General features: G+C 41.0%; 1 pseudogene; it reads left to right on the top strand.

Moving 5' to 3' along the window:
- Positions 1-371: 371 nt before the first annotated feature.
- Positions 372-11,883, top strand: LOC119511285 (annotated as a pseudogene).
- Positions 11,884-12,474: the final 591 nt, after the last annotated feature.

The following is a 12,474-nucleotide window of genomic DNA, read 5'->3' on the forward strand; positions in this document are numbered from 1 at the left end:
TTTCCCACTGTATCAATTCCATTGATGGGAGAAAGAGAAAAAATTGAAATTACAAAGTCTCTTCCTTTTCTTTCATGCTATTAGAAGTGGAACCGAGAGTAGATAACCCTTCCAGATCCCTTGGCTATGCAAAGACCAGCAGCTGAGCTATAGGTGAGAACTAAATTGCTGTGCACAGTGAAATGAAAGGGATTGAGTTTGCAGAGAAGGGGACCAAAGAACAGAAAATCAGGGAGGTAGAAAGAGAGTCTTGGGCCACGTGTGTGTGTGTGTGTGTGTGTGTGTGTGTGTGTGTGTGTGTTACAGGCAGGAACAAGAACCAGGAGGGTTTGCTGGATCTCAAGGAGAAAGGTGGCCAACAGAAATCCTCAATGCTGGTGTCAGAAAACAAGATGTCTACTATTCAAACCTTCTGTGATGTCTGGTACACAGAGAAGCCTTTTCTGAGTGTGAGGGTGAGTTCCAGGTTTAGTTAGGGTTGGAGCAGAGGACAGGAGAGGAGGGGCAGTGCAAGTAGAATGGAAGGGTTATTGGAGGAGGAGCTCCCAGCCAGCAGTGGTGGGAGACTGTGAGGCACTAGGGATTCCCAGGGAGCGTGGAGCTGCCATGGGGAGGGGAAAGGAAGAAGGTCTTGAAGTCAGTTTTCCTTAAATCTTTAACTCTGGACATGCAGAATGACCTCTTCTGACTTCAGATTGCATGTTGATTGAAGACTAGCTTCTTAGACAATAATTATGTACTAGAAGCACTCTTCCCCCACCAAGTTCTAGGTACTCATATTCGACATGCCGGTTTCTTCATGTGCTTGTTGTTGTTTAACTCTCAGGCATATCTGGACTTATTGAGATATGTAACTATTACCAGAAATTATAGTAAACAATCTTAGGGAATAGGAGATAGCATGAGTCAAAGGAAAGAGAACTGGGCTTAGAGCTCTCACTACCTTCCTGAGTGACTCTGAGCAAGCTGCTTAATGATTCTGGGCTTCAGTTTCCTTATCTTTTAAAAAAAAATCAGTTACATTTTTAAAAATTAAAAAAAAAAAATCATTTAAAAATTACCAAAGTAATCTATCATTGTTTTTAGGAAAAAAAAAAAAAAAAAGCAATACACTGGCAGACTTGCCTCTAATATTTACAGGTCCTGGCAAGAGGACAGATAGAGACCCACATGTGTTATGTCTAAATACTTACAGGTTATAAATCAACGTAAAAAACTATTAAATAAAATATGTTCTATCTTTTACCTTGATAATTACACCATCCTAATGACTCAGAAGATGGGATGCAAATGAAGAATTCTCAGACTCTGGGAATTTTCTGTCAAAACATGGCTGTGTGAAAAGAGCTGGCCCTGGCCTGTGGCCCACTTGTCTTCTCTTCTCCCTGGAGGGGTCTCAGGCACAGATGTGGAGAAGCCCAGCCTGCACACCCAGGCTCCATCCTCAACTACCTCACCTCAGTCCCCAAAACACCTGCCCAGGTCATCTCTCAGACCTAGAAACGCCCACGCTTGGGATAGTGGTCTCTGCTCTCCTGAGGGTGGACCGAGGAAGAGCCCTGCACAGGCTCTGGGTCCCTGATCCAGGTACCTGAAATGCAATAGTGTGGGGCACGGACTCTGGGCAGGCAGCCCTGAAGGCTCCTAAACCTGTGGGGATAGGCATGGTGGAGGAGGGTCAGAGTGGGGTTGTCTGGAGTGCATGTCTATAGCAGCTCCCCTACCTCCCTGACTTGGGTCTAAGGGTGAATAGTGTATGTGTGTGTGTATGTGTGTGTGTGTGTGTGTGTGCAATCCCACCTAATTTCCTTCTACTTTCACTCCCTTCCCCATAGGTAACTGTTGTCAGTGATTTGGTGTGTATCCTTCCAATGCTTTTCCTGAACATTTTCAAATACACACACTCAAACATTAACACATGCACACACGCACACGTAGGCTTTTTTTGTTTATTTGTTTGTTTGTTGGAACTTAAATGGGATTTTGTTTCTCTGCAGTTTGCTTTATTCACTTGGTTGACTTCTTTCTATGGCCATACCTGCAGTTTAACTAATATAATGCAATAAAGTGTTCAGCACTGTGTGTGGCAAAGTTAGCATTTGGAAAGTGTGAATACATCAGTGCATTGCGCACAGGGTTGTTATCGGTAATTGTTTATTGTCTCCTCCTGAGCATTTAAGCTTTATTCAGTGAGGGATGATTTTCCCTCTGCTCCTGGATGAAAGTTCTGGTTATCCTACAACTTTAAGTTGCAAACATAACATCAATTCAGAAATTGAATGTCCAGGACTAAGTGAGAAACAAAACTTTGAACTTAATTTGAAGTTAAACCTCAAACCTTCCCACCTCATCCAGCAGGGCCTGTTGTAGGTGGGAAGCCTATTCCTGGGGATGGCAGGGTGAGTTCAAGTTCATCTATCTTTCTCCATCTTATCCTTCCACCCGTCTTCTGGCATCTTCTAACTATGGTCTCTGACACTTCCAGGGTTGAATCAGAGGGAGAAGTGAGTAGTAAGGGGTCAGAAAGTTATTTCATGATTGGATGGTGTTCTGGTTTGCTAATGCTGGCATATGCAGAATACCAGAAATGGATTGACTTTTATAAAGGGGATTTATTAAGTTACAAATTGACAGTCCTAATGCCATAAAAGTGTCCAAACCAATGCATCAACAAGAGGATACCTTCACTGAAGAATGGCTGATAGCATCCGGAATACCTCTGTCAGCTGGGAAGGCATGTGGCTGGCAACTGCTAGTCCCAGATTGTGTTTTAGTTCCTTTCTCTCAACTCCTGTGCATCCTTGTTTCTTTCTCCCAGGGCATTTCTCTCTAAGCATCTGGGGGTCCTCTCTTAGCTTCTCCAGGGCAAATTCTTGACTTCATGTCTTAGCTTAGCATCCCCAAATGTCCTTCTCTCCGCATCTCTAAGTGTTTCTAAGTGTCAGCAAGTTTCTTTCAACGTTTGATTTCTCTTAAGTAGCCCAGTGAACCAGTCAAGACCCACCTTGAGTGGGTGGGGTCCACACCTCCATGGAAATAATTTAATCAAAGGTATCATCCACAGTTGGGTGAGTCACATCTCCACAGAAACACTCAATCAAGAAGTTCCACCCAACAAGATTTGGTTAAAAGATCATGACTTTTGTGGACAACATAATGTATCCAAACTGGCACAGATGGTTCTGTGCTTTTTTTAATCTGTCAGCTTTTAAAAATGAACTCTCATGTGATGCCTTCATGGGTTCTTTTGGGATCTATTTCAATCATTAGGGACTTCCCACCTGCATTTCCCTTGACATGAGTGATGAACTCACTTCCACTGGCTGCTTTCCTTTTGTGTACTCCCTAGGCTCAAATTGCTATCTTCAGTCTCTCTCTGCTGAGGTCTATCTGCTCTCTCAGTTGGCCCAATTGGACAGTACCCCCAAAAGACATCATGGTTGTCTCTGCCCCACCTTCCACATCTGGCTCATGTGAATCATTTAGGTGTTTTGTGTCCATAAATTCTGGGAGTGCAGGCCACCTCCAACATGGCTACCTCTCCTTCAACTGATCCATCAATAGCTAGGCAGCTCCTCTCCCTTTAGATTTCCCAGCTGGGGGCCAGACTCTAGTCTGCTGTATCCCCCCTCCTTCTGCCCTGCAACTTTAGGGGATGCTTATTTTGTTCTCCAAGTAGTCTCTCTGGAGAACCCCTCTCTTAACTTGAGATACACAGAAAAGTACCCCAAATCCTTCCCTATTGGCAGTATACCCATTGCACATCAACAGCTTTCTGCAAAGAAGTATTCCCCTGTTCTGTTTTTTTAATGCTGCAGTTCTGCAAAGCACCATAAATGGATTGGCTTTTTTAAAGGGGGTTTATTTGGTTACAAAGTTACAGTCCCACAGCCATAAAAGTGTCCAAATTGAGTCATCAACAAGAGGGTATCTTTACTGGAGAAAGGTGGATGGCATCCAGAAAACCTCTGTTAGCTGGGAAGGTACATGGTTGCCGTCTGTTGATCCCCAGTTGTGTTCCAGCTCCTCTCTCAGCTCCTGTGCATTTCTGGTTCCTTTTCCCAGGACATTTCTCTCTTAAGTGCCTAGGGGTCCTGTATTAGCATATCCTGGGGCAAACTCTGTGCTATCAAAAGTCTGCTTTCAACTGCTATCTCCAAAATGTGTCTCTCAGCTGCTCTTCAAAATGTCAGTCTCAGCTGCTCTGAGGTCCTTCTGTTTGTGAGCTCTTTTATAGGACCCCAGTGATTAAATCAAGACCCACCCTGAATGGACGGGGTTCATATCTCCATGGAAATAACTCACTCAAACATTTCACCCACAGTTGATTGTGTCACATCTCCACGGAAATGCTCAAAGGATTCCAATCCAGTCAACACTAATACGTCTGCTCCCACAAGACTGCATCAAAGAACATGGCGTTTTGGGGGACATAATATATCCAAACCAGCACATCTCCCAATGCTCTCCCTCTTAATTTCCCATAATTTGATCTTTTATATTTAATATTTGAAAAGGGTGAGATATTTATGAGCCTAATAACTGGTTTTTGGATTATTTTCACTGAAATTTTGGCTTGTATTTGACTTTGGCACTAACATGCCGAAGTCAAAATATATCTATTGCATCATGGTGCCTCAGTTAAAACTTCCAATTTAAATCCTGCTATATTGGCTATTACTTTTATCACTGTTGGTTGTTATTATCTACCATTTTTTACAAATGATTGCATGGTGTTCTATAGTATGGATGTTATAATTTATTTAAATATTTTTCCATTCATGGTCATTTAGATTGTTTCATTTTTTCTTTATTAAAAATAATGTACAAAGACAAGATCAAGGATGGTTATCTTAGTGCAAATGTTTGGAATTTCTGTAGAATAGATTCTTAGAAGTGATATTTCTGGACCAAAGAGAAGACAAGTTAAAGATGGAATTGCTGCCCAATTTCCACTCCTATAAGAGTACTTTGCTTATGGTTAATGTCAATATTTGCATTTTTGCCAGTTTTATGGGACAAGTCTTTTCCCTGTTTTAATCTTCGTTTTCCTGATTAGGAGATGTTCTGGTTTGCTAATGCTGTCTTTTCACAAAACACCAGAAATGGATTGACTTTTATAAAAGGGGGTTTATTTGGTTACACAGTTACAGTAATAAGGCTGTAAAGTGCCCAAGGTAATGCATCAACAATAGGGTACCTTCACTGGAGGGTGGCCAATAGTGTCCGGAAAACCTCTGTTAGCTGGGAAGGCTCGTGGCTGGTGTCTGCTCTGGAGTTCTGGATTCAAAATGGCTTTCTCCCAGGATGTTCCTCTCTAGGCTGCAGTTCCTCAAAAATGTCACTCTTAGTTGCTCTTGGGGCATTTGTCCTTCCTTAGCTTCTCCGGAGCAAAACTCTGCTATCAAAGACCATTTCCAAAATATCTCTGTAAGCTGCAGCTCCTCTCTCAGCTCCTGTGCATTCTTCAAAGTGTCCCTCTTGGCTGTAGCAAGCTTGCTCCTTCTGTCTGAACTTATACAGTGCTCTAGTAAACTAATCAAGGCCCATGCTGAATGGGCAGGGCCACACCTCCATGGAAATTATCTAATCAGAGTTATCACCTACAGTTGGGTGGGTCGCATCTCCATGGAAACACTCAATCAAAGACTTACAATTTAATCAACACTAATAAAATCTTCCCCCACAAGATTACATCAAAGAACATGGCATTTTGGGGGACATAATACATCCCAATGCACAGGAGATTAGTTCATCATCTTTACAAATTTTTAGTGGCCATTAGTATATCTTCTTCAATGAATTGCCTTTTCATAACCTTTGCACATTTTTTTCCTATTGTCTAGTTTGTCTTTTTTTCTTATTGATTTCTAGATGTTTTTAATATCTTGTAGCTATGGGTACAGATCCATGACTTTCAAACCATGTTCATGGAGCCCTGAGGTTCTGTGGAGCTGTGTGAGGTGAGGGGGGCACTTCCTTGGAAAGGAGAGGTGGAAGAGATGGGGTTCCGGTTCCCTGAACCCATGCTCCAACCAGAGCAGCTCTCTTTTGCCTCAGTGATACAGTCTTTTTAAGATAGTGTCTGGAAGGGAAAAAAGGGATCTGCTGTTAGGAACAAGGGTTTAAACCAGATCATCTTTAAATATCTCTATTTCTCTGAAGAACTATGATCTTTAGTTCTATAAATTAAAAAAAAATTATGCTGTAGTCTGTCAGGGATGGGAGATGCAGCCAGGATTGACTGAGAGATGATCAAATTTTTGAAGGATTTATTTATCCGTTCATTCATTTATTAAATTTACTAGGATTTATTGAATAACTATTTTGTGCCAGGCACTGATACGGCTGTGAACAAGACAGACTTGCTTCCTGCCCTCTTAGACTTTGTTAGTCAATGGGGAATGCAGATAGTAAACAATACAGATAGTAAACAATACAGATAGTAAACATGTTGGAGGGTTAAGAAAGTAACATATGTTATGTTAGTTATCCTAGCACAGTTTTAAGGGTGGTGATGAGGAAGTGACAGCTCAGCTGTGACTGAGAAGTGAGCATGAACTAGAGAGGGGAAGGAGAAGGAGCTGGGGATTGGAAGTGAGTTGGCAGGGCATAGGACCCTATAAATAATTTAAGTTCATTTTAATTTTCTTAGACTATTGTTTTAATTAATGACCAAGTCTTCAAATGAACAAATCTAGAGAGATTTTATTTGCATTCTTGTATTTTTAAATAATTATAATAAGTTCCCATTTCTCTCTATTTTCCACCACCTTTTTAAAGTAAAACTAAACCTTTACTTGCGCAACTTACAAATAAAAATGATATTTCTAAGATGGACTACACCTAAATTGATAAACTCTTTTAAATAAGAACAAAGTGGAAATTTGAGCAAGAGATGTGATTTTGACAAAATTCCAATACCAGAAGGAACCACTTGACTCTAATTCAACCAAAACAATGGATTGGGGAATTTACAATCATTGAGAGACTTCAAACAGAAGTTAACAAGCTGTAGGTTATTATATGGGCTTTTCTGGGCTCTCTCGAAAATGAATAGCCAGAGCCCAAGAGAATCAGGTGCTTTTCACATAGTTCTTACCTGGGTGGAGAACCTAAATTTAGCTTTAGAATTTTGCTGTTGGAAATACATTTACTGTGCAGGCTTGGACTATCCCCCAAACACCCTTCCATCTTTTCCTTCCTTTTCCAATATGACGTTAAAAAAAATCTCTCCTGTCTGCCTCAATTTTCTCATTACCACTCACTACTTAATCTTCCTGGGGTCTAGCTTTAGTTCCCATCTCTAAAGAAACTACTTTCTTGATATTCACTGGTAACTTCCTGACTGCTAAGTCAGTAGCTTTGGTTCTGTTTTTAGAAGCCTGGAGCTCTCTATAGTTTTTGGTACCATTGTTCTCCTATTTTCCCCAAACTCTCTTGAAAACCTTTTTTTTTGGTGATAATGCCATATTTTCCTCCTACTATGTCTCTGATCACTCCGGTGTCTCCGTCACTGACTACCCATCCTCTTCTCCTCCCACATAAGTGGTTTCCCAGAAACTGTCTTTATCGTCCTTTTTCTCTCTCCTTGTGAAGATGAGTTCTCCAACTCTATCGCCAGACCTGATCGGACTTTAACCCATCATTTGCTGTTTGCTAGGCACCTCCACCTGGTTACCTCCCAGCACCCCGGATGTCAAGTTTCTATTAATTGTACCAGCGCTAGCCTAAGTTCCCAGGCCCAGAGCTCAGGGCTGTATTTGATTCCTCCCTTCCTCTTGACCTCTTGAATCTGGTAAATTACTAAGTCTTTTTTTCTTCCCTTTTCTCTCACTTCCCTTTCTTCCTTTGCCTTCCTCCTGTCTAGGGAGACCATACATCCTAGTTTGCCCAGGAAAGTCTGGATTTACCCCCAGTCTCCCATTCAGGTAGCATCCTCTTTCACTCATGCAAGTGTCCCGGTTAGGACCAAAAATGAGACAGTCACCCAAAAACCGATGCAACACTAACTCAGGTCTTGATTTCCTCTTGCAGTGCCTCCCGACTGGTCTCTTTCCTCTAGGCTCTCCCTGACTGTATGGCACTAGAGAAGATTCATCATTTTAAAGTGCTTTATTTGGTAACTTCACTTGTCTGCTTTAAAATCTTTGACAACACATCACTGCCTTTTAGATAATGTTCTTTGGTCTTTGTTGAAGGTCCTCCACAATTTGGCCCTGAACTGCCTTTTCAATCTTAATTCCCACTTCTCTCTGAAAAGAAAGTATGGGGCATCAAAGAATGTGGCAAGTCTAGGCCACTATTTCAACACAGTTCCAAGTGTGGGCATGTAGATGATGTTTTAGGAACTGTCAGAATTAGGAATGGGTCCTCTTCCTGGGACAGGCCCAATTTTGGTTGTTTTAATAACAGTGAGACAGAAATTTTAAGACTCCAAGTGGCCGGTCCATATTTTTCATTGTCCAAGGCAGTGTGAAGTAACTTCCCTGAGACCTCTGGTGAAGGGAGAATACTTCACTGTCTGAGCAATCCAGGACCCCTGAGTCAAGGTGGCCCTTTGGTTTGAAAGGATGCTCCCAGAGGGTTCACACACAACCCACAGCTGAGTTTTGTAGGCATAACCAGGCAAGTGCTTTGAAGGGCAGAGAGGTTCTAGCTTCCTGAACTAGGGGCCGTGCAATCACAGCTTTATTACCTCATTTAAGACCGGATTTTAATTCTCTAATGGAAACATTACACAGCAAGCAAGTATAATTTCTATACAAGGAGGGACTTGGCTTTCTCACAAGAATTTTGAATACCTTCCCTTGCTGATGTGCATGTTTTTTTCATGTATTGAGTGTGGCTTCTGTGCATAGAAAGAACTGTTTATAATACTTGAGTTTTAGCTTAATAGTTTACAAAAATAAAAAAAAAATTAAAGTCTGTTTTCATTAAGCTTTTAAGTTTAACTAACAAATCCTGGGTTCTATATAAAAATCTTTTAAAATAGGAACAACTAGCTTCACTCTTTCTTAGATTAATTATTAAATTAACTCAAGTTGAAAAGATTGTAAGTTTTTAAACAGCCAGACCTAATTATAACTTTTAAAAATGCACCAATAATTTTAATATATTTTCTTTTATAGAAAGACAAGTTATTGACTCTAACAAAGAAAACCTTCTTCTAACAAACATTTAAAAACTCTTATATATCTAATACATTAAGTTTGTAAGCCTAGCAGAAATAAATTATAAACATAAATAAATTCTCCCGAACATTTCAATGTTATTTTCATGTTTGGCAAATTCTCTCAATGCTTTCAAAACCAATTCTAGAATTGCTTATATGTTTTAAGTTGGAATCACAAGACTTAATAACCTGCTGGAATTTCTGATATACCAAATTGTCTTAAAATTACAAACATTTTAATACCAAACACACCGATTGTCTCAATGATATAAAAACTTATTCCTGCATTGGACACAAATTTGGTAGTACTGTGGGTTTGAGTTACTTTATTATATCTGTTTTTTATTCTGAAGTTTCTAATCTTAAAAACACACCCATTAGCAGATTTACTATGCTGGATGAGCTGAGATTGGTTACTGGGTTGACAAACCATGGCCAGGTCATGAGTGGTCAGAGTGGAGGATGGGATGTAGGGCCTGAAGACTCCATACTTCTATGATATTTCTTCCTGTGCCACTAATTGCCAGGTTTTGCTAATTTTTAAAGTTTCTTTGTAAGGGGAGAACACCAAAGCCACACCTTCACCCAATGCTTTCATCTGATGTGGTGCTTCACTTCTGTCCAGGTTGCAGTTAACTAGTAACCACATTAGAAACTAAAAGGTGAAATTAATTTTAATAATATATTTTATTTAACCCAATATATATGAAAGATTGTCATTGTAACATGTAATCAATATAGAAATTATTTGTCTTCTGAATAACTTTTGTTTTCCTGCCAAAGCCAGAGATATGAAATTAGGATCAAGGTAGTGGTTGGTGGCTGTAAACAAAGTATATGTTTCAGGATACATTTTGATGGAAAGTCCAGAGAATGTTGGCAGGATATGTGTGGCCAGACATTTTTCCTCTCCTCTAGAAGTTCACACGTCCTGAGGGTAGGAAACGTTGTTTTTTGTTTGTTTGTTTGTTTTTGCTGCTCCTCAGCACTTAAATAAATCTAAAATATTTTGAGTGAGGTGTGAAAGAAAGTAATAGCTGTAGAAGGGCTTCCCTCCTTCAGGGTGGACCTCATTAGGCCTTAAAGAAAGGATGACCAGAAGACAGGAAACTTTCCACATTAATGAGATGTGTCTCATCACTAGGGCTGGAGGTTTGAATTCTGAGTCCTTAAGCAAATCCTGGCAAGGGGATCTTCCTCAGTCCATTGACATCTCAAATGCCATATTCAGATCCATGGAAGAAAAGAATCTTTGAAGACTGTAGGAACCACTTGGATAATAGCTACATAATGGATTATCCATTCTTAGAGCCACTGAATGTTGAGAAGTTATATTGTTCATCATAATTTATCATCACTGAATGGGACAACTAAAGGATAGTCAGTGTTCTTGCCTTTTGATCCAATAAATTCATTTCTGGGAAAGTAGTATAAAGAAATATAGAAAAAGTCTGTATCAGTTAACTTCTGCTATATAACAAAGCACTCCAAAGTAGCTTAAAACAATAACTATTTATTTGGCTCATGAGTCTGTGGGTCACTGGGTATCTTTTCTGGTCTGAGCTGGTACAGCTGATTTCAGCAAAGTTTGCTCAAGTCTCTGTGTTCAGGTCGTGGGTTGGTTGGTGGCTGGATGATCTGGAATGGCTTCGCTTGCATGTCTAGTGTTGTCAGGTCTGCAGAGGTGATGGGAACAACCGGGCCATGTGTCTCATCATCCAGCCAGCTAGCCTGGGCTTGTTCATGTGGTGTCAGAGTTTATAGAAGAAGCAAGGGAGCAAGCTCCAAAGTGTAAGTGTTTGCTCACATTCCATTTGCTAATTCCCTGTGTGACAAGCAAGTCACATGGCTGAGCTCAGAGTCAGTGTGGGAGGACATTCAAAGTTACATGACAAGAGGGCTTGGACACAGGAAGGGGAATAGTTACGGGCCATTTTATAATCAAATCATAAAACATATGCATTAAGATACTCATCACAGTGGTTTTTGTAGTGTAGCAATACATAAATGTAATTTCAATGTCCAATAAAAACAATGAAAAATAATGACACACTGGGTGGACTGTTTGGTAGCTATCATGTACTAACATTAAAAATGCTTCTGGTGGGGAGGCTGCTGGGAGCCACGGGTCGTGGGGCCATCACCAATACTGGGATGGTGAACCTGGCGGCCATGGTGTGGCGCCGTTTTCTGCGGAAGAGGAGGAGAGGGCAGTGAGAGATGGGAATCTCCTCCAGGTTCAGGACCATGATCAGCCCATCCCCTGGAAAGTGCAGTTTAACCTGGGCAATAGCAGTTGACCAGGCAATCAGTGCCATAACTCCATTCAAGGGAAGCACTTCATCATACTTGAACTAGGATACGTTTGTGAAAGGAAGGATTTGCTGGTGAATGGCTGCTATCATGTCAACATGCCTAGCACAAAGCAATACTGCTCTGATGGCTGCTTGTCCAATGGCTGCTCCAGCGCCTATGAGTGCTGCAACTCTTGCTGCCTGCAGCCCAACAAGCAACTTCTCCCAGAGCGCTTCCTCAGCTGGGCAGCTGTGGCATTCCAGAACCTCTTCATGGCAGTGGAAGATCACTTTGAATTGTGTTTGGCTAAATGCAGGACCTCATCCCAGAGCGTCCAGCATGAGAATACCTATAGGGATCCTACAGCAAAGTAATGCTATGGCAAGAGCCCTCCCAAGCTCTTCCCTGCGTGATGGGTGCAGAAGACTTAAAGCATGGGCGGGAAGAGGCCCTGCTGAACTGCCAGCCTGAAGCCAGACTTCAGCACTCACAACTAGTGCATTAGTCAGAGGACAAAGTCATTGTGGGAAACTCCTTCTTGTGTTGTTCTCTTTGGCTTCACTCATTGCCTGGACCTTACCAGATGGAACTGTTCTTTAAAGCAGCATGGAAACTCCAGCCAATCACATTCACAAAAGACAAAACTGCAGGCTGAGCTGGGGTGGTGTTGACATTCTTGGATAGCTCTACCAGTGTTCCTGTGAGGGAGCTGTGACTTGTGTTCCCCACTTGTTGGGGGTCAATTTTTACTTATGGTTCTGATCTGGGCCCTTTTGCCATAAAATTATTTATTGGATATCTTTGGAGTAGGGGGAAAGTGATAATGTTTTGTGTAGGAAAATGCATTGCCTTTCTAGTTGAATATATTCAAGGAAATTATTTTTATTGTTGTCAATGTTCTTGTTTTCTTGTGTTCTTGAGTTTCATGAGTTAAATGATTCTTTTGCCCAGATAAAATATTTTGTCTCTTAGAATGTGGATTTTCTTTCCAGGGAGTTATTTTT

Source organism: Choloepus didactylus, chromosome 16 (genome assembly GCF_015220235.1).
Source record: "Choloepus didactylus isolate mChoDid1 chromosome 16, mChoDid1.pri, whole genome shotgun sequence".
Lineage (NCBI taxonomy): Eukaryota > Metazoa > Chordata > Mammalia > Pilosa > Megalonychidae > Choloepus > Choloepus didactylus.